Genomic DNA, 22,435 nt, shown 5'->3' with positions numbered 1-22,435 from the left:
TTGGGTTGTAAATTACGACAGCGTTCGGCTCTATGCAGTCGACAATCCTTCGCGACAAATATATATGTATATAAATATATAATAATACATAAATAAATGTGCGTGTGTAGGTAACAGGCCGGGGCCGCTCTCGTTAAGTCTAAGCTACGGCTGTGCACGCAGATATCTATCATAATATTATACAATGATAATAATAATAATAATAATAATAATAATAATAATGATAATAATAATAATAATAATAATAATAACAATAATAATCGCATTGTGTAAGCGCATAATCATTACATCCGCCGCCGTCACATAGTCTGACGTTGACGATAATAATATTTTTAACATTCGTCCGGAATAGTTTATTATATTCCTTATTAAAATAATTATTTTGATTTGACTGTATAAAAGCTGCGATATTATATATACAATATATAGGTATAATAACGTTTGTTTTGTGAGTGATTTTGACGTTAATTTTTCGAGGACAGTGTCCAGGGACGGACGATACGGTTTTGCAATTATGTAATCGAGAGCTGTAAGCCAAAAAAAGTAATAAAAGAATTTCGAAAATTTTTTCTAAAAATATTGCACACTAACCGTCGTATCCGTTTTGCACAGTATCAATAATATTGTTATAAACGCATATATATGTATTGTATGATATACGCGACACAATATACCGCAACGAGCAATGATCTTGCGCGGCCGCAAACATAAATTATATAATATTCCGTTGCTTTAAAAGTATACAATAAATGGTAATGGATTTTACATGGTGTGTCAAAACAGTTGGTCCGATACATGAGTATATTATTTATGTACAGACAGATCAATAATAATTTTTATAGACATGGACATTATTATATACACCTATACCTATATAAAAATGGATATTATATTATTTTTCGATTATTTCTTGGACACAATAATAACGCATACATATATATATATATATTTATATGTGTGTGTGTCAAATTCTTCAAATCGGCCACCAAAACAATTATCGCACAATAATTCGTAGGACACAACACCAAATTTATTGCGAAATCGGTAGCGCACGGCAATTTACAAGAATGTCCGCATGTACCTGTATCACATTATATTATATACCTAAAATAATATTATGTCCGCTGCAGTGCGATTACATTATTTGGATCAAGGTGAACGGTCGTCGTCGTGATCGCACGCCGCCCTCCCCTCCCTCTCGAATCATACCCCCGTCCCGTTATGGACCTGAAGTATAATAACATTTTGTATACATTTCAACGCGGGGACTTCCTGCACACAGGCGTTGCGAAATTTTCGGACACGGTGACGTAGAGCGAACGGTTTTTTAAAATCCTATCTATATTTGCTCGTGAGATTTCATAACGCCCAATTGACGTGCAGCGCCGTTCGCATTTTTACATAAACACGAAAATCATAATAATAATAATAACATGCAATGTATAGGGGCATAATAGGTACGGACTGTGACTCAATCCGGATGATCGCGGATCGGCGATCAACCGTTAAAACTACGACGCGTCGGTGATTATGTATAATCTGTATATTATTATATTATTATATTAATATATACCCAAAATGAATAGTTAGTTTTTTTCCACTCATCGATTGTTTGTTTTTATTTTCTCGAGGAAATGGTTGTGCGTGTGATAAATTTGAACTCTATATAGGTATGTGTACCTACACCTAAAACCTACGTTTTTATTATTATTATAATTCCGTTTTACTTTCCCTCTGTGCGCGACGGTGGCTTAAACACGCATTAAAGCAGCAACGGCAGTTCGGTGGAGATAATTAAATTTGCCCGTCCCATCTGATTTCGATATACCTACAAAATCCGACCATATATGCGACTTTCCCGATGAAACGTTTTCACCGGCCGTTTCCATGCGTGTGGTGTAGTATATCTCACTACGCGTAGTATGTATGCAAATGATATTATTATTGTCGTACGCGTGGATAATACGAGTCACGCGAAATTCGATCCGCCGACAAAAGATCTGAGTGCCGAGCATGATAAATCGTCAGTCTGGAAAATTCGGTTGTCGATTTCATCGCAAAACGAAGTGGCGAATCGTCCTCGCAAGAGTTTTTTTCGCGTTTTCTGCAGGGCTTTAGAATATAATCGGAGTGACCACAAAGCCCTTCGATAATTGTTTCCAACTGAAAACACACTAACGGCTGGTGATTACACTGAATCGTGCGAGTATATAGTCCCGAGATTAGACTTAAACGTACGTAACTGAAATTAATGAGTAATGACAAACTCCAGAGATGGTTACACACGGTGGCGACGTTTACAGCCGTCATTACTATTATCGTGGTAATTGTTTTTTTTTATCGAGCGCACTCATGACATTATCGTTTTTAGTAGTCGTTACGAAATATTGTTATTATTATTATTATTTTTTACCAAATATAAATATGATTTCTCCGCTTTGTCCGACCACAATGACCGTTGATATATTTTCTCCCACACTATAATATATTTCTCCCGTAAAAATTATTATTTCCTTGTTCACCAACCGTGTTTACTTTCTTCCGAATGGTTTTTGTCGATACGAACAACAGTACCTATATATACGCACACACTAGGCGGCGGGTCGGAACTATTTCGATGTTTTAATGGAATCTTATGGGTGTTATTATAATCACTGGTAATTCTATAGTGTTGTACACGGATCTATTAGAAAAAACAACTATTTATCAACCGATGTGGGGTTAAAATATAAAAGATTACGATGATTTGGTTTATGAATTAGTTACAACACTATTTGATCAACAAAATATTTATATACCGTGTTGTGAATGATTAGCGGTTTTGCGCCAAAGACAATTTGTACTGTGGGGGTCATTCTACAGCCAAGTAGCTTTTTTCGATCTCTCTTCTAATAACGTTCAATACTGTATCTCCGAGATACGTTTTTTCTTAATGAAAACCCTAAGGTTTAACGCTTCTCTATTCACTAAAAGCTCTACAAACGGTTTTATTAAAATATCAACAAATTATTAATCAGCATAAACCTAACGAATACTTCGATGAAGAAAGTTAATCATTAATATTATATACCTACGCCATATACGTTTCTGAGGGCACGGAGTTTGGAGGAAAAAGTCGAGTGCAAGATGAGCGTCTGCGTTGCTTGCCGGGCGGCGCTTACGTATACGTACACGTGTAAATTCACTTTCATATTTCACGTACGGGGAAAAAAAAAACATTGCGCGCGCCTTTCTATATACGTTCGAAACAACAACTTTTGCGCCACACTGTTGTTACGTAAAACTCGTCTGAAAACTAGTATAATATGTACATCGTATGATATTATATTGCGATCGGTTTCGATTTCGCTCGAAATCCATCCAGACGAAATCATAAATATATACCTATACGGCTATACCATAAATACACGCATTAATAATATGCCGAGTATACTGACTGCGCTCATATAATAGACGGAAAAATACGGGTAAAAACGTTTCGGATCGTTTGTGTGCGAATCATATGGATGTAATGTGTGTGCAGGTACTTACTCGTTTGACAGTAGCTGCGGCGAAACGGGAACGAAATCTGTAACGATTGCAAGAACCGCGGTCGTCTTCCTGGTTGTCGGCGCGAAAAACAAAACACGCAGGACTTCGGCGCGACTCGGCGAATAAAGATAGTATATCGACGAGGACGAGAAGAGTTTTGTCTAAAAAATTAAATATTTCGGTGGTTTGGCGCGCGCGCACGACCGGCGTCTGTGTCACGTCCACGGGCGAGGATCCAAAACGTTCAAACGATAAAAGTTCGGAGTCTAAAAAATAAAAAATAAAAATTTGCGATCGACGCGATACGACTGGTGTGGACTGCTTTCACTGGTCTCCGGACACTTTATAATTCGCGTATTTCGACAGCAGCCCCGACTTGAAATCGACGCTTTAGTGTTACGATTTATATTTGACGCGTACACGCCAGATATAAAATATAATATATATATATATATATATATTATAGTTATTGCTGTCGACGATTTTGTGTTTATCCAAAACAGTTGTAGGGGGACTCGACGAGCACTACTCGTCGTCAACTCGCGATGACTACTGACCGTGCCGCCGGTTCAAAATGTATATCGATGTGAAGTCCCCGGGCGTCGCGCTCGTCCGTGTCGTGTTCTCTCGACGAACCTACTGCTATATAGCCACCGCCGTTGTCGTGTCTCCGCGGTTGCTGCTGCTCCGGCTGCCGCTGTTGCCCCGTACGCGTACAGCGTGCTCGCGTGGTCATCGGTCTCTCCCACTCTCCTCCCTCCCGCAGCAACGCACGATCTTTCACTCCCCTCTCCTCGTCCTATCACTCTCACTCGTATCTCCTTCTTTTGATGCCCAACTCCCACCGCAGAAAGTGCCATATCGTATTATGTGTGCGTGTGTGTTTATGTGTGTAATAGGTTTTTGCATACTATAAGTCGCGCGCTACTCTCGACGAATTCGCAATTTTTCAGCGATCTATCAAATTTGATCAATTATACGATACTTATCGCGACCATGGTTATTATTTTTTTAAATTTTTTTTTTTTTTACATGGAAGCTTGACAATTTTTGTTTGCAATTACCGTCCGTTGCATCGTATTATAATCGCTGACGATTTAACGATATTTGAACGATTCCCTCTTGTACATTTGAATTTATATAAGCGTTGGCCGATGGCAACTCGTTTGATGATTTTCGCTTAAGCGAATTTCAAGTGCTTGGATTATTTCCCAATTTTTTAGTCAGTGCGTTTATCGTACACATATACGCAAACGACTCGTTAGAAAATAGAAAAGAATTTTTTTTCGAATAAAACTAAAATATAAATAGGTATTATTAGATTTTAGGTTTGAAAATATTAATACTATACATTTTTGAGCATATATCTTATACGTACCTTTTTTAGGTAAATTAAAAAAAAAAAATTAGTTTATCCATATTGGACGTGTACCAATAATAATAGTGCTTGTTTTTCTACTATACTTAAGTCGTGTATAATTAAAATAATAAATACATAGTACATGTATAACTAAAAGGGAAAAACATTTAAAATGTATTCTTTAATAATAAATGTTGTACATGATTGTTATTAGTTGTTACCTCGAAACAAAATGAATATATGCGCTATACAAAGTATCACACGTCAACCTTACGTGAAATATTAATCACACGGCTTATTTTAATTATTATACTCTTTTTATCTATGGAAGTTTTTTGTATTGCAAAAAATTACTGTAATTATTATCAAACATAATTATATGGAATTTTTAAGTATCCGACGAATTCCTTTTGCTATATTATATTAATATAATCACGGTTTATATATATCTTAGTATTTATCATAATTAAAAGCCACTGGTTTAAAGTATATCTACATAACTATAATACGTAGTCTCGTACTAATTATTGTCGAATGTGTAAATACTAAATACCCGCAGAGAGACTACGATGATTTAAAACAAAAAATTATTATACTGCAAGGTGAACAAATGCGTGTGGATTCGTTATAAATTACCATGTGTAAGGAATGAATATGCGTGCGAGTTAAAAATAAATGTTAAAATCCCTTTAGTTTCAATTAAATTTAATGGATTTTTAAATTAATAAGGCAGTTTAAATTATGTAATTATAATAATTGCTGTATATTTATAATAGGTAAATACAAACTAAATGAACTATAGTTGTAATATTGATTATTTAAAATTATCTATTCAATGAACGGAAACATAACACAACTATTACATACGCGTCACTTTTTATTGTTCTATAAGAAGCTTATGTAATTATAATATTATGCAAATATTAATAATAATTCTTTAAGATTAAATTGGAAAGCAAAAAGGTGATAGTTTCTCGATAAAATGTATTGAATATTTATAAATGTTGTTTCACAATAATTGATCTTGTAGGCTGTAGCTATGAAATATAATCTTTTAGACGAACTACACGGACAAAGAAAACACAACTAAAAACAAGATCTGGTGATTTTCAGGACTCTTTTTTCTAAGAATATGTAGGGAATTGGAACTCTCTCTCTTAGAAAAAAAAAACAATAAGCAAAAATGCATTAAAAAGTTTAATAAAATGTAATAAAACTGTTCAACACTGTTGTAAATTTAGAACCATGTACCTACTCATAATTGCTACATCATACAAACAGTGACGTGGTAAACAATAATTTTAGAGGCGATTGCCTCTGAGATTTTTTTTTTAAACGATGGGTCCTTTAATTTAAAATGTAAATATAATACTCAAAAGGTAAGTCAGTACTGATCTGAAATATAATTATTTGTGTTGTATTATCATGCATTGATTATAACGATTTATGTTATGCACTTCCTACTATTTTTTACGTCTATAGTAGTGGTTGGGTCTTTGATATATTTTCTTTGTTTCTGGAAAATTTTCGATTCACTTCACCACTAACCTAACCTGCATACAAGTACAATATATTAATAACGATATAATTTATTTGTGTTCTTACCTTAAATTAGATACACAAGCAAAGCGAAGGCTTGGTATATTTTTACGATAAAAGTCTGCAGTCCAATGTTTATGAAGAAATGTTTCAAATAGTTTCACAGTAAGTATATCATTGTATCATAATAATGAAAAATTAAGAAGAATTCTGGTTTTTAGAATTCTCAGCCGTCAACAATCTGCCGACACTCTCACTTCATAATACACATACTGAACTCTGAACAGAAACTTCGTGTTATATAATTTGGTTTTTAATACTTTGCAGTTTGCACGAACGTGTATAATTTGACTTTGGGTCAACAACTCTGAAACACACCAACCTATTATTATGTGTCGCGTAAATATGCCGTCGTACACGCCACACGGTGGATATTGATATTTAAGTCGGGCTTCAGCCCTGGCGAGCACACCTCCGTTTGACGATGGAGAACGGCTGATTCTATTAAACGGTCGTCTGCATTTGGTTATCACTGTCTTCGCGCGAACCGATAACGCGCTGTTTAGGTGAAATCTGACCTCAAAGTCGTGTCGACCCTCATCGTCGTTTGACAATGTGCGCGAAACGCAAGTGATGTATAGGTACTCTCCCTCGTTGAAGGTCAAACAGCATACCCGCACAAGATGAGTTGTAGACAGTTGTCGAGTAGTGGGTTATCGTGGTATTGCATTACACGTGTTACAGAAATTATTACACGTTTTAAATACACTGCAGTATTGTCGACATGATAATTGTTGTTACGCCAAATGTTGGATGTGTTTTTAATACTAAAAATATATCAAACGCGCGGGAACGATATGCCATTAGGTTTTTTCCCATTGTTTTCATCCGTTCATTTAATGACCTCTTTCTCTATTATCATTTGTGGACTTGTTGCGGCGTTTATGGCATTCAAATAAAAATACGATCAATATACATGTATCTTTTATTTATATATTTTTATTTATCTAAATAACATCGAAATCCAAGGCCATTAGTTTAAATTTTATTTACATATTACATCTTATATACTTACAATATGCGTTTAACTTAAATTAAATTGTATAATTTAGTTTTCTTTAGTAAGTTAATGATACGTATTATATTTGTATCTCATTATAGGTCCGGTTGTAATACTTTTTCTATCTGTTAAAGTGTTTATTTCATATTTTTGGCATTCTGCTGAAGTATATTTAACGGTATAATCCACTTCACAAATGGGCGAATCGTTTGGAAATAATATATTACATGTTATATTTAAATCATATTTTTATTTAGAAAGAGACACGGGTTTCATTATTTATTTAAACGGAATTATAAGTACCCTACATAGTTTTAATAATTTATGAATAACTACTATCCTAACATAAATGTATATTATATTATTATTTAGGCACGTTACATCCTCATATCCTTATTATAATAAATTAGCAATAAGAATTTATTAGGTACTGTTGCCCCGTATCATAATAATAATTAATTTAAAGGAAAAAAAATGACGACGACAGGTCGTGTTTTTGTAATCAGTTTTGACCGACGAGGAAAATCAGCGCTGTTACACGTTTGCGGTTATAATACCGATGTGGACAGCGGTCAACTAGGGGACCACCGACCCCGTTCACAGGCGGCGTACATCGCTCCCGAACGTCAACCACAGAGTTTTCCGACGGTCGGTGTCGAGGGATTAAACCTGCAGTGGCCGCCGACCGTTTGCTCCGCGTCCGCCACGCTATCCTCAAAGATTCTTGGTGACCGGTGACCAACAAAGAACGTTATGGTCATAGGGGTGCGCGCGGGGCTTGACTGGAATATTTTTGGGGGCACAATAAAATTTCGACCAGATACTAATATACTAATAACGAACCAATAAATTCTTGGCTAGATTATATGAAAGCAAATAATCATATGAAATCGTATAACGGATTTTTCACTGTACCTATTGAATATATTCAGTTTAATACCGGTTAAAAGTTGTTCCTGCGAACGGGTATTTTTTAAATTGACAATAGTAAAAAATAACTTATAATGAGTACTATTATACATCAAGACCGACTTAACAGTTTATTATTATAATGTTTACCGGACCAAAACTGACACATCTAGTATTAATATTGAAATGGTCATTGACTAATTCAAAATAGTACGGGAAACAGGAGAATTAATTTAAAATTATTACATTATTAAGTTTATATAATAAAATATTATGTATATACAATTTTTTGTTCATGAAACCGAGTTTTTTAAAAAAAATTTTTGGTGTTGTGTTTTCTTCTTTTTATGCATAATTGTATTTATATAATTTTATTTTTAACTTCAAAAATATATGTTCAGAAATTAATGTTGTGTTCACATACAACTTGATTACATTTACACAGTTTTTAATTTACAATTAGAATTTAAGTCATTATGTGTTAAAAAAAAAAAAAAAATTAGGGGCACTGTCCAAGTATTGGGGCATTAATTGTTCCAGGCTCGATCGGAAATTTAAATCTGCGCACGCTTATGGGTATAATATGCATAAGTGACCGTAAATAAATCATATTACAATAATACATTATATTATATGGAGCGTATGTGGACGCAGAAACAGAACAAATGTTGTTCTTTATAGATATAAATTTTTATTAATCTAATAGTACTTAAATTATTATTATTATTGCTAAGCGGCGTTAACAAATAATACTTTTAATAACAATAATAAAATTGTATCAAGCTATAATATTTGTGTTATTATTTGTGCAAATTATTTCAAAAAGTATTTTCTACTTAAACCATCCTCCCCACCCAAATGTAAATTAGATCGAACTTGCCATTAGAGATCACCTCCGATAATCGGAACATTTTTATGGTAAAAACAAATGTTTTAAGACAAAAAAATAAATATACATATATATCGTTATAAAATTAATATACATTCATCGTTCCGCTGAGAATCTAAAAGTGATTATTTCAAAAGTCTATAAATATTTAGCTAAAATAGTTAATTTAAATAATTGGTTAAAAATGTTAAAATTTAAAAACTTCGGTTATTATAGTTATTGAATTCCGACAGAAAAAAAAAAAAAAACGAAAGTTGTGTTTAAAACTGACGAAATATTTTCGTTTTTCTGATTTTTGCTATTATCAAGTTAATTATTAAGAAAGCTTGAAAATATTAAGGATTTCTTAATTTTAACTAAGTGCTATTATAATTAGTAATACGTGTTTAAGTTTGAAATGAGGTAAACATTGTAAATTGAATATTATGCTAAAGCTATTTAGCTTGTCGGAATAGTAATGATAATCGATAGGTAACGTAATATCTACAATCACATTTGTATACTGTACAGTGATGTTTAGTAAATTTAATGCATTATATACTATATTCATCTATCTGTGGCTCATAATAATCTAGTTATTGTATTTGACGAACGTGATGTGTGGTAACGTTAAAAGAATGTCAAACACTTGACAGACCGTTTTTATTGAGAAAATAATAACATACAAAATACATACAAACGGGCATGTAGGGACGTAGTTTGTAAACAAACCAATGCTATTTGCACAAAAACTCGTATAGAAACTTGAAACTTATTGTACGTCGCACGCGTAGAGTGATATATTTATAAACGTACATAATAATAATATATTCTATTATAGCAACTACTATATTGAGTGAAATCGGTTTACCGTTTGAAAATCTGACTAAATTCAACTTAGCAGTGCAAAAAGAAAAAAAAAACTTATGCTCGTATATAGATCAACGATTTTTTAAGATGATCCAGTCTCCGCTGAAGTTTTGGAATTGCAACAATCACAACTCACAAGATACAATAATATTATAGAACCTATATCATTATATTATCATATGCTTGTGATGCCAGTCGTATACTCGAAATTTAAGCTTTTAAGGAGGTTAATATTATGGAAACGTTTTGTCCACCGAAATTCGGACGTGAAGGATTAGCATAAAATCAAAATATATGAATTTTTCTACATTTTTATGAGAAGGAGAGGAGTATTGTAATAATAATATTATGCACAATGTACATCGATGTAGTTATTTAATATTTTATTATGTTTCTACTGCAGAAAGTAAATATTTTTCGATTTATAGTAAAAAAAAAAATCATGTCGGTTTGCACAAATAATTATAGCTGCAGGATAAGGTGTAACAATAATGTTTGCCTAGTGCAATTATACGAGTATTTCGTCTCGAATGGGTTCTACTGAGGAGAAATCGGCGTGTAGAATTAAAACATCGGATAAAGTACAAAAGTACTTACTTAAATATAGATATTATAATAATTCTTTCATACGAAATGGAATGGCTAAATTTTTGAATTTTTATTGATAATATGGTTTTGATTGATATATCATATCAAATTCTTAAACCATGGACGTCATAATGTTATCTTAAATTGTTGAAACACGATCTAAGTCTGACAGAATTTCGAAAAATTGATGACACACAAATGAAATATCGATTTGCATACGAGCAGGAACTCAAACAACCGAGAATATAAGTAATATGGTTCAAAATAAACGCTAAAACCGATGTGTCTCGATAAGAACGCGTTTGTGGACGTTACGGTTATTACAAGCTTGACAAACAGTTTATAGGGTATGGTATATATATATATAAAAAAAAAATAACAAGAATATTATTATTATTATCTATTACTTTCATCTGCAAAATAGTGCGAAAATAACGTACACGAAATCGCGTACACTTATAATGTATAATAATAATATTTGTCGATTGTGGTCGACCGATGTTATTATGTGAACGTTACATATATTATTATAATAATTATGTTCGATTTTATTGTCGAACCCATAACATAACGACGTCGTCGTAATAATATTAACGGAATTATATAACACTCACTAAATAGTTTCAAACCATGTTCAGTCGGCAATTATGGATGGCATACATACATACATACATACGCCGCTAAACCTATATACGAGTAATATAATGCAAAGTGTGATCACGTGCTAATTTTTGAGAAATCCGGACCGCTGTAGCAACAACCTATATATTGTTATGCATAAATATTTTAATGTGCTGTAGCCGTCAGCCGGCCGTGTATTTCATAACTATTTAATACCCAAGGCACAATTTAATAGGTAGCGCATAATATTATTTATAATATTCCAATTATTAGTAATTTACCTGATGCAGGGGCAGTATCGGGGTAGTTCACTGAGCGCTACAAATGACGCGTCTCTCAGCTATTCCCAGCCTCACTCTTTCCGGTCCTCATAAGTGGTTGGCCTTCTTTTCTAAGTTTAAAAAGACGAATTTGTTTCGTTTTAAAAACTGCCAATTTCTCTTTTTAGTAATTCCGCGAAGACGAGCTTTCAGTTGACTTATTATTTTTTGTAAACCAATGTCATACCAAAATGATTACGTTGATCTTATATTTAAAAATGATGTGTGTCACTGGATTGATTTTATTATTTTTTATTTTTTTCAATGCTTCAAATTATTAAACACGAAAGATTCGAAAACTTCGAGTCGTTTATACCTATTGCAATATGGGTATACAAATAAACGTATATATAGTTATGATGGTAGATAATTGACAGGATTCATCACACTATATTTTTCATAAAAATATTGTTGCAAAAAACGTAATTTAATTATCATTCCAAAGGTTAAAAACATTAGTTGTAGGCTACAACTATCCACGTGTGTACAGGTATCCATTATACTATATATTATACTGACTGCTTGGCGCTTGCGACCACTGTGAATAAATAATAACAAAAAATGTAAAATTATATTATCTCCGTTGAAAGTCTCATTACGTCAACTTCAGGCGTATAATCGGGCGATCGGTAATTGGGCCATATTTTATTGATCTGAAAAAAAAAATAATATTTATATTTTGTTTACCTTTTATACTATCTGGAGATTGGACCATAAATCAAATCTATGTTTTTAAAGTGTATTCGGAAATTGGGCCGTAAATGTATAATATAGGAATATACAATAGTACCTATTTATATAACGTTTATTAACTATTTATTTTTCTAATATATAAAAATACAATTTTTTTAAAATTATTTCATATAGATTTAACGAATTTAATATAAAACGAGGTACATACAATCAGTCAAATAATTATAAATATTTTTTTGTGATATATAAGAATACAATTATATTTTTAAGCAATATGACACAAATTTTATTAGTTCAAATCCCGTTTTTTCTCCTTCTTCGTACGTTTTAATGTTATTGAAAACATAATTTTTTCGAAACAAAGTTCGTTTTATAGCTTTTACTGTTCTTACGGTTTTAATTTTAATATAAACTTCTGATTGAACTTCCAATAAAACATTAAAAAAATTATAAAAATTTTGAAGGAACATATAAAAATTATTTTTGAAATGCGAATGAAAAGATTTGACAACATTTATTTTGTAGTTCAAGTTATAGATTCGAACCGTAACGCATACAAATGTGGAGGAAAAATACGTAGCATCGTCACAACCACAAGTGTAGTTGTCAAAAATATCATCTGAACATGTTGTTAATTAACCGAATTATATTGTAATACTAAACGTGAATAGTATATTTTGCGATCAACTAAACGATCGATCGCGCGCGATGTTTAATAATCTTTGTAAATTACACTTTTGGCTATTTTAATCCATTTTATTGGGTGTCGGCCTCTTTTATATAATTCTATATCATTTAATATTAGATAATGTTTTACTTTTTGATAATGCACGCGATCGCTTGGAATAAAGTTTCGCGTGAACTCAAGTGTTAGGTATTATAGCAATTTATGTGTAACGTATTATATTAAATATTATTTATTAAAATTTAAAATCAAAATGGTGGCCCAATGGATACAACAATAAAAGTTGTTGAAAATAGTGGCCCAATAACCAGGCTTACCTATTATTAAATATGTAAAACAGAAGTGGCCCAACAACTGTATACCTTTTTGAAAGAAGATTAGTCGTGGCCCAATTCTCGGGCACCCGTATAATCTACTCGAATGATCGTGGTTGATGTGTGAGGAAGATGTCCTCCACCGCCCGTCGGACAGACGTGTCTCCTGATCGCGATCGACTCGCAGAGGACAATCGTAATGTAGGTATACGACATAATTATAATATCCTTCAATCGGTCTACGGCGTCCGTTGTTCCTGAAACAATGCAGGTAATAATATTATAATTGATAAATATAAATGACGATGGACATCGCGATATTTGCATGATTTCTACGAAGAAATCGCGATCAATCGCTGCACACACTGGTATAATTACTAATTAATATATAATATCAATATATATATCATATTTTCATATTTATGATTTTAGTTAGATGTACGCATAATATAGAATCAAATTAATTAAACGGTTGATATCGTACATTTTAAGCTTATAGAGTTTAATTTTATCGGTTGTGCAGGATTCCGCAAGGAAAATCAACTATTCTATCGGTGGCTCGTCGCGACTCGTCAATGCATCGTGCAGTATACTGTATAGTGTATAGCTATTCTTCAATGTCATGTTTGTGTCTTATATAATAATAAATTAATAAGTGAATGTGGTTTGGCAGGTGCATATTATATTATAATGTTGCAGGCGGAGTCGCATCTTTTCCGATCGTAGAAAATAAAAAAGTTGTAAGATGTGCGCGTACGTCCGAAATAAAACGCAGATGACAGTGCAGTACCTGGCAGTATAAATCTCGTGAGTTTGACTTTGATTGGGAGGAGGGTCAGTCAGCTCATGTGTTGATGGGAGGTATTAAAATTATTTTAATCATATAATATTATTATTATTTAACAGATAGTGCCTATATTACTTTAAGTCCATATATATGATATTCGAGTAGACTTTTTTTTGTATATATTATGCTGAGCTTAATTATTGACTAGCGCATTTCGAACCATTTCGTTTTATCGGAAATATAAATGTTTATATACTTGGGTAGAAGCTGTAGTGTAAAACCCCCTACTGGTTAGTATTATTTAACATTTATCATCATTGTACATCCGTTTTGCGTTCCTTCGCGACTGTCAAAATATATACGATAAAAAAAATAGCTATATTATAGCTCTGGTAGATAAATACGTTTAATAGACACTCTGGGGTGATGAAATTTGTGTTATAAATTATAATATAAAGCCTTGCGATTTGCAATTCGATAAATTTGTCTTATGAATTACAGAGAAGATATTACTTTTTCGGTGGAATCACCGAAATATTGAGGGTTCTTAAAAGACTGGCCTTGCATAAATAGTTTGGTACGTTAAATCTAAGACTATAAGAAATTTATAAAACTGTTCTTACGCATTCCACAACTAGTTAGATACTATCATACACAATACACATACACATTATAAATTAACAACCGTAATTAGTTCAATGGAGTTTTAATTTATTAAACCATTGCAAATTAATGGTAATGAACTAATGAGTAATGACTGTAATGAAGAATTTCTATTGATAGTGAGAATAGTGTTGAGTAATAGTTTTATTTTAGTCATATATCAACGCGAAGAAACGATTAGGACGTTGTGAGGTAAAACAATATAAGTACGGCGTATAGGTATATCATTGACTGGTTTGCTAAATCCATCTGGCACATCATCATGGAAGTTATGTCATAAGATGATTTATCACAGAATAATTAATTGCTCATTCTCCCGGAGTGTGCTATTCAAAATAAACGAACCGCTAAATTTCACCAATGCTGTCGCTGCGCGTCGTGAGCTCAGTTTTTAAAACGTATGTTTTGAATAGATTCATATAGTATAATAATATATAACTTATACTGATATAGCAGGTTCATAATAACATAAGCTACACACAACACAATATATATATATTGGGTTTTGCAATAATTCTAGTTTTTTGCAATATTATAAATAACGATGAATTAATTAGTGAGGATGGTTTGATGAATAATAATTAAAATAATAAATTGATATTGAAAATGGTAGAAATGCATGTAGGTGACGAAATAAAAAAAAAATTTGTATTATAATATGTGCTGGCGATGTAAGTATTACATAACACTTATTCGTGCTGTAATTGGGAATTGAATAAATTGTACAAAACTTTATAGAAATCTAAGGTGTACATGGTTATAAGGTTATAATATTTTATATAAACAATCGTAAATAATCAAAACAAGCGGCTGCAAAAAAATTAATTGCTATGAATATTAAATGTTGTTATAGGAATCTTTCTAGTTTCTACCTCGATTTTATAAAAGTCATGAATACCAATTCCCACAAAAACGTTGTAAAAATGCGTTTAATTAATTAAAAATGGTAGTGGATTTGTATGCATTGTATAGAATTTAAAGTATGAAATCAGAAATATAATAACAGATTATGATGCTGGTCAAATAAGCTATTACATTTGAACAAATAAATATAATTTAATGTATCTTCACTTTCTATTCCTCTTCGCCACCTTCCCATTCACTTTTACTCACTAATACTCATCAATCCGTTATTATTTTAACTTAACAAATAATCCTTTCATATAATATTATTATTTTCATAGTATTTTTATTATTTTTTATCTTCAAATATATACTGCAGATATCATGATTATCATTTCAGTACTTCACTATTATTATTATTACAGATACTTAAGCGCGATTATCTAATTATTAAATATTTATGCTAAATAAAGTCATTATGATATAATAAAATCAAAATAATAATTATCTTTAACAGACATGTAATATTTGTATATTGTCAATTTTTAGTCTATAAAATGTTACTATGAATATATTTTAAATGATTTCAAATGTCAACAATTATTATAATTAACTTTATATTTTATACAAAGAGATATAGTAGAAATGCGATTAAACATAAATTTTATATTAATCTTACAGTTCTTCAATCCATTTGTTATTATTTGCAAGACTCTGAAAATATGGATATATTGAATATTTTAGTTAAAATAAAATTATAATACATAATCGAAATATCATTTGTTTATACTTATTTACAGTTTTAGTCCAGCAGGTTGTTGCCTGTTGGTGTATAATGTACACTTACGAGTATAAAAGTAATATAATTTATGGCCGGATAACAAATTTAAATTAACACTAAACCGCTAAAAACACTTTTAACCTTAATTATGTATTATTATAAATTCTTCGAAAATAATTGAACTATTTGAATCTATATTTGTGTGCTGTAAGTGCGAACACACTCGTTCACGACTTCGGCACAGTATAGAAACTACCAAACGATGTTTTTAACGCATATGCGACAGTAAAAATAAAACGTTATGACTTATAAGTATTATATTCGTAAGCATATATAGGTACTTATACCTACATAACGGTGACTTAAGAGTAGAATATCATAACGAGTTTTGGTCGTTTTGTTCGTCTCTCTTGGAAATCTTCATTTCTAATGTAAATTGTTTAAGAAAATATGTCTGCTATACTATATATATTATGTTCTACGAGGTCAATAGCAATGAAATATAGTGCGTATTATTGTTAATTGCTTGTCAACAGTAATTTAATACTACACAAAATTTCACTTTTGCCATAATAATAATCATAATAATATATACCTACGTTCCTACTTGTCGTTCCTAGACGAAGCGGTACTAATACGATAATACAAATCTAAACAGTCGTTTATCGTATGTTATTATACCACGTGCATTTGGCATTGGATTCCGATTTTTTTTTTCTATCCCCCGCAGACCATCTCGTTGCCAATACGTCAAACCATTTTACTAAATTCTCCGTCTTCTTTTTCTTCTTCTTCTCCTTCTGCCGTTTTTTAATTGCGAATAGTTATTATTAAAGCGTACATTTGCATAATCGTATATAATACAACAGTCGCCGCGCGTTCGTTTACCATTTGGAACAGAATCAAAAAACATCTCAACGACAAAGTTATGGACCACGCGATGGTTTAGCATAATACCCATGTCCTATATTATTATATTTATACACGATATTATAATATTAAATTATAAATTCGTATATTTTCAAGAATATATAGACTGGTCGTACATTGTCACTATTACCTACCTATGTATATCATAACGCACAAATAGCAGTCTATTTATGTGTATGTATATAATACACACTATACGTGCAAGTATAATATTTTCAATACATAGTTAGTTACTCGGAATAATTTTATCAGAATTATTATCACCACGCCCACTCATTGATAAAATGATTAATTTACATTAATATCATATTATCCAGGTGTATGTGCTCGGCATTTCGCGAACATTCCCCCGACGTAAGTACGATAAACCGTCAAGCGTGAGTTATGGAATTTATACTCGGCGGTCATAGAATATCACAGCGTATATACCTGAAGCGCTGCACATATTTGTACACTTTTTTACAATAACGCTTTATCGCTGTGCAAATATAATTTCGTGTGCGGTTTTATTGGGTTTTTGAACTAAAAAACCAGTTGATAATTAATTTCCAACACTCGTAAAATAATAATACAACGCGCGCGGATAGATTTAATAGGTATACAATAAACGACTTAGCTTCCTCCGCCGGTAGTCTATAGATGTATATGAAAATATTTAATCACCTTTGATAAAAATCCGGTTTTACAGTTTGCCGATGTGAATATTTATATTTTTTGCAAGCGAAGCGTTTAGATACTAAAAATGTCTCTCATTGTCTATACAAATATATATGACTATTAAACGCTAGACGGTTTTTTTTTTTTAACAAAAAAATGTATTTCCCAATGAAAAAAAAATTCAAGTATGCAATCTAGAGATTAAAACATTTTATTTCGATAGCCGTGTACTAAATGCAGAACAATGTAGTATATGATATTCACAAAGTTATGTATCTTCAGTGACGTAGATAATTGGAAACGTTTGCGTCGTATGTTCGTGTAGGTAAACCGTTGGCATTAGATTGTTATATTCCAATTTCAAATTATTATTATTATTAACGTTTTACAGAAAATTAGCTATTCAAATTAAAATATCCGAGTGATCGGATGGAGATGGATAATAATTTCCTCCTGTGACCGCGTATATCCGACCTCCCGTGGCTATCATACAGCCAACCGTCTCGTATATAATATAGTAAATCATTTACGCAACAAACGTACATAATAATAATAATAATAATAATATATATATATTAATTGTCAAACGTCGAAATTAATTAATTTTGATTTTAACCTTTGTTCGGCTGACGGTTAAATTTGTTTTTTGCATTATAAACCAAAAACGATCATACGCAATTTAATGACTTACCTAGATAACTTCCTAGATGACTATGATAATATTTTATTATTAACATCTATTATTCTGACATTAATAATATTTGCACTATTCATAAAATGTACAATAATGTACCTTTCGTGTGTAATACATAAGCGTATGTATAAAGTAGAATATTATACGTATAGGTATTATTACCTACATGCGTATTTATGATAACCATTATATTTTCCATTAAGGTGACGTTTGACATTGAATATTGTTAAGCAAATATTGTAAATTTTACCAAGTTCGTGATTGATGATAGAAAATAAATTTACTAGCTGAGTAATACAATGTAATACGTGACCTAGAATAATTGATTTCTAAATTCAATTATTTTTTAAAACATTTTATCTTAACTTTATATGTATATAAAAACCGACGATTTTAGTGATTTTAAAGTTATAAGTTATAACAATTGTTATCAGAATATGTTGTTCTATTTTGATTTCTGATTTTTTTCGTTTAAAAAATTACATTCCGATCTCTTACGAACATGTTATGACATTAGGTATGTATACATATGTTACACGTATCCGATCTTACGAATAACATTTAATTGATATATAGCTATTTTATACTCTAGATTCGATTAATTTAAATTAGTTTTGATTAATTTGACTCGATTAGTTCAAATATCCGATAACGGATGTAATAATAAAAAAAAAAAAACCCGCCTCTATGGTAACAGATTAAAAATAATTTCGGGTAATGTATTTTTAATTAACATTTACAACGAATAAGAAATATACTCACATATTATGTAACTAATACTCAATACGACGAAAAAATAAAAACAAAATATTGTCAATTAGCCTTTAAGAAATAATATGTTCGTTTAGACTGCGCGCTGTGTTCATATTAATTAAATTTAAATTTATATATCTAATCCTTTACATGATAGTATAATATTTTTCAATTCAATATTTTAATTTAAATATTTTGGAATGAAAATGATTTGTCTATTTTTATGTTTACCGTGAAGCTAGAATGTGATAACTAACAAAATATAATAAATAATGTACTTATAATCTATTTAAATTTAGAACAATAAGCGAATGTGAGAAGAAGAGTTACACGCGAGGCTTTTGAAGGAAAAAGCCATCCATTAGTGACATTATCTGTTTTGAATTTAGTTATATAGCTTAAATTGAAAACGATATTTTCCACGTAAATATGATGATCATTTGATTTATTTTAAAAATTATCACATTTTTTTTTCTATTAAATTACAGAATCGTTGTTTTTTTATTGTCGTTGTAAACAATCAGTATATTGTTTTATTTTGAAATTATTTCAACTTTCTTATTTTTTCTAGTCATTAATAAAAACCCAGATTGGTGGATGGTGAGAATTTAACACACAGTTAAAACAATTATGCTGACTCTTTATTCCATTTCGGGAAGTTCTCTTTTTATTTTATTGCGACATTATTATAACATGGAACCTGAAGATAATGTTCACAGTAACCAGATTGCAAGTATAATATTATCATAATACTCGTATTATTATTTAAGATTATGCGCACAGTGAATATGTTTAATAACATTATAATGGCCACGTTGAAAAAAAAATAATATTAATTTTACTAACTGACAATATTATTACGTTAGTAATATAATTATTTTAAAGTATAATTTATGAATTATGGATAAGTTTTCTGCAGCTTCTTTTCATTATGTTGCGGAAAAAATGTCAGCGAAAATATACCGAGAGTTAAAGGTTAACTACTCGTGTTGCTTAGCCGATAAAAGCACACGCGTATACGTAAATATTTTGTGCACATAACAAATATTTTAATACTAAACACTCGTTGTTTTAAAAAGCATAACTTTTATTTAAAATTAACTCATAATATCAAATATAGCGTTTCTTAAACTGTGTTCTGTGGAAATATTGGGTTCCGCAGGGATCACTTAAGGATTCCGTGAGGATTAAGTAAATTTTTTCAAAATTTTCAAAAAAATGTCTTTAAAATATTTAACTAAAGATTAGTAGTGGCTAGTGGGGGAAAAAATGTTTGCATATTTAATAATAATGTGTGTGGTATAGTCTATATACTCTATAGTATAGACTCTATACTCTATTGTATAATTATTATATGAAATAATACAAGTTTTTTCTGTAAATAAACTTAAAAAAAAGTTAAAAAGATAAAATAAAAAAACTAGAGGTTCCACGGTAAAAGAGGACATCAAAAAGGGTTCCACAGATAAAATTTTAAGAAACGCTAATCTAATAATTATCTAATAATTTTATACGACCCAATATATTATTTTCAATAGAGTTAGTTGATAAAATAAAATAGAAAAACAAAACAAAAATATTGAATTTTACCTGGCTTGTGTTTTTTAGTTAACATTTAAATATATTTAAATAAAAACCATATTATTTTGAATTACGCGCCAGACTATACACATACGGAGGAAAAAAGCAATAGTTTAAAGTTTTGTATTTAAGAAAATCAAAAGTCGTCTAACTGTGGTAGTCTCGCCAATAAAAACACTAAAGTGAAAAGTATGGATGTGTGACATTAAACGTTAATACACTTTACTGTTCCTGTCTTAAATATTTTTCCTAACAAAAATATGTCGAAAAACGTTGAATAGGTACCTACTCAAAATGTCGACGCAGTCCCAGCGTCCCACCGAACGTTTACCGAGTTTGATCACACTGCGTATTCATCACACGTGCGTAGCATATATTCATGAATATTCGATCGGCATTTTAATAGGTAATTATTCGTGGTAAAATGCAAGTCCGGTGACAGACGTTGACGTGCGTGTTGTGCAGTAAGCATTAATGTAAACCTCGCATCAGACTGTAGTATAAAGTAATACGCATATACCTAATATTATACGGTGGACAGTTAGTTATAATAATAATAATAATAATAATAATAAAAATAATAATATTATTGTGTAATGACGGCCCATCCCGGTTGGCTGTTTCGTAACAATTATTTGTAAAATTATAATATTAATAGCCGCTGAAGTTGTATAAAATGTATAGTATAGAAATACGTATATGCTATGCGTATACAACTAGATGAATGTTAAACGACCAAGGTTGGACCAGTCGATGATTAATTTTTGATTCGGCGAAGTCAAAAGTAAAAAAAAAAAAATAAAATAAATGAATAAATAAATTAACGATTGAAGTTGGATTATATTATAATATAAATAGCTGGTTATAGGTTTTCAAAGTGACCCCTGCCTCTAAAATATATGTATATCGTTTCTTTCTAGTCGTCGGGGTGTCTATATCGGTATAGTAAAACTTATCTGGGATATTTGTACCCACCGATCAATTATTTTTTTTTACTAATATTTTTTTAATTTTTTTTTCTTTTTAAATAAAACGCGAAGTAACGCATACCTACTATTAGGTATATAATAATATTATAGCTGGAAATTAAAATTTACTGGCTTGCAGTGTCCGTCGTCTTCAACGTCGACTCGCGGTGAACGCGACGGGAGTTTGTCGGCGTTTATTCGCAATTATAGTTTTCGTACATTCAAACGTCGCGTATTATCCAAGTGCTATCCGACGAGATATTTTTTAAAGTGTGCATGCCAAAAAACGCGAACGCACGCGCACAAACCTCCCGTGCGAAACCAGTTGGACGCCTCGACGAAACCCAATACCCATTTGACCGGGCCGACCCCTAACCATTTGATCGTTGCCCGCGAAAAGGCTAAATTCATAATAATATG

The 22,435-nt window shown here is 31.2% G+C and overlaps 1 protein-coding gene and 2 long non-coding RNA genes across 3 annotated transcripts in view; 1 reads left to right on the top strand and 2 right to left on the bottom strand.

The window, feature by feature from the left end:
• The window catches only part of LOC112601189 (A disintegrin and metalloproteinase with thrombospondin motifs 1), a 51,551-nt gene extending 47,855 nt beyond the window's left edge, over positions 1 to 3,696 (bottom strand). Inside the window, exon 1 of the mRNA XM_025348661.1 lies at positions 3,532 to 3,696. The gene's annotated coding sequence lies outside the window, so the exon portion shown is untranslated. The remainder of the gene's footprint in view (positions 1 to 3,531) is intronic.
• Positions 1 to 7,382, top strand: part of LOC112601193 — a 32,355-nt gene extending 24,973 nt beyond the window's left edge. Inside the window, exons 2-3 of the long non-coding RNA XR_003115041.1 lie at positions 6,507 to 6,595; positions 6,652 to 7,382. This is a non-coding gene — a long non-coding RNA (uncharacterized LOC112601193). The remainder of the gene's footprint in view (positions 1 to 6,506; positions 6,596 to 6,651) is intronic.
• A 4,704-nt stretch (positions 7,383 to 12,086) lies between these two features.
• On the bottom strand, positions 12,087 to 21,252 carry LOC112601192. Its single transcript, XR_003115040.1, has 3 exons — positions 21,057 to 21,252; positions 13,407 to 13,615; positions 12,087 to 12,319 (listed from the first exon to the last, which is right to left on the bottom strand). It is a non-coding gene; the product is annotated as an uncharacterized LOC112601192 (long non-coding RNA).
• Positions 21,253 to 22,435: the final 1,183 nt, after the last annotated feature.

Source organism: Melanaphis sacchari, unplaced genomic scaffold (assembly GCF_002803265.2).
Source record: "Melanaphis sacchari strain LSU unplaced genomic scaffold, SCAv2.0 Contig76_pilon_pilon, whole genome shotgun sequence".
Taxonomy (NCBI): Eukaryota; Metazoa; Arthropoda; class Insecta; order Hemiptera; family Aphididae; genus Melanaphis; species Melanaphis sacchari.
The sequence above is the reverse complement of the archived record's forward strand: the minus strand, read 5'-3'. Positions and strand labels throughout refer to the sequence as shown.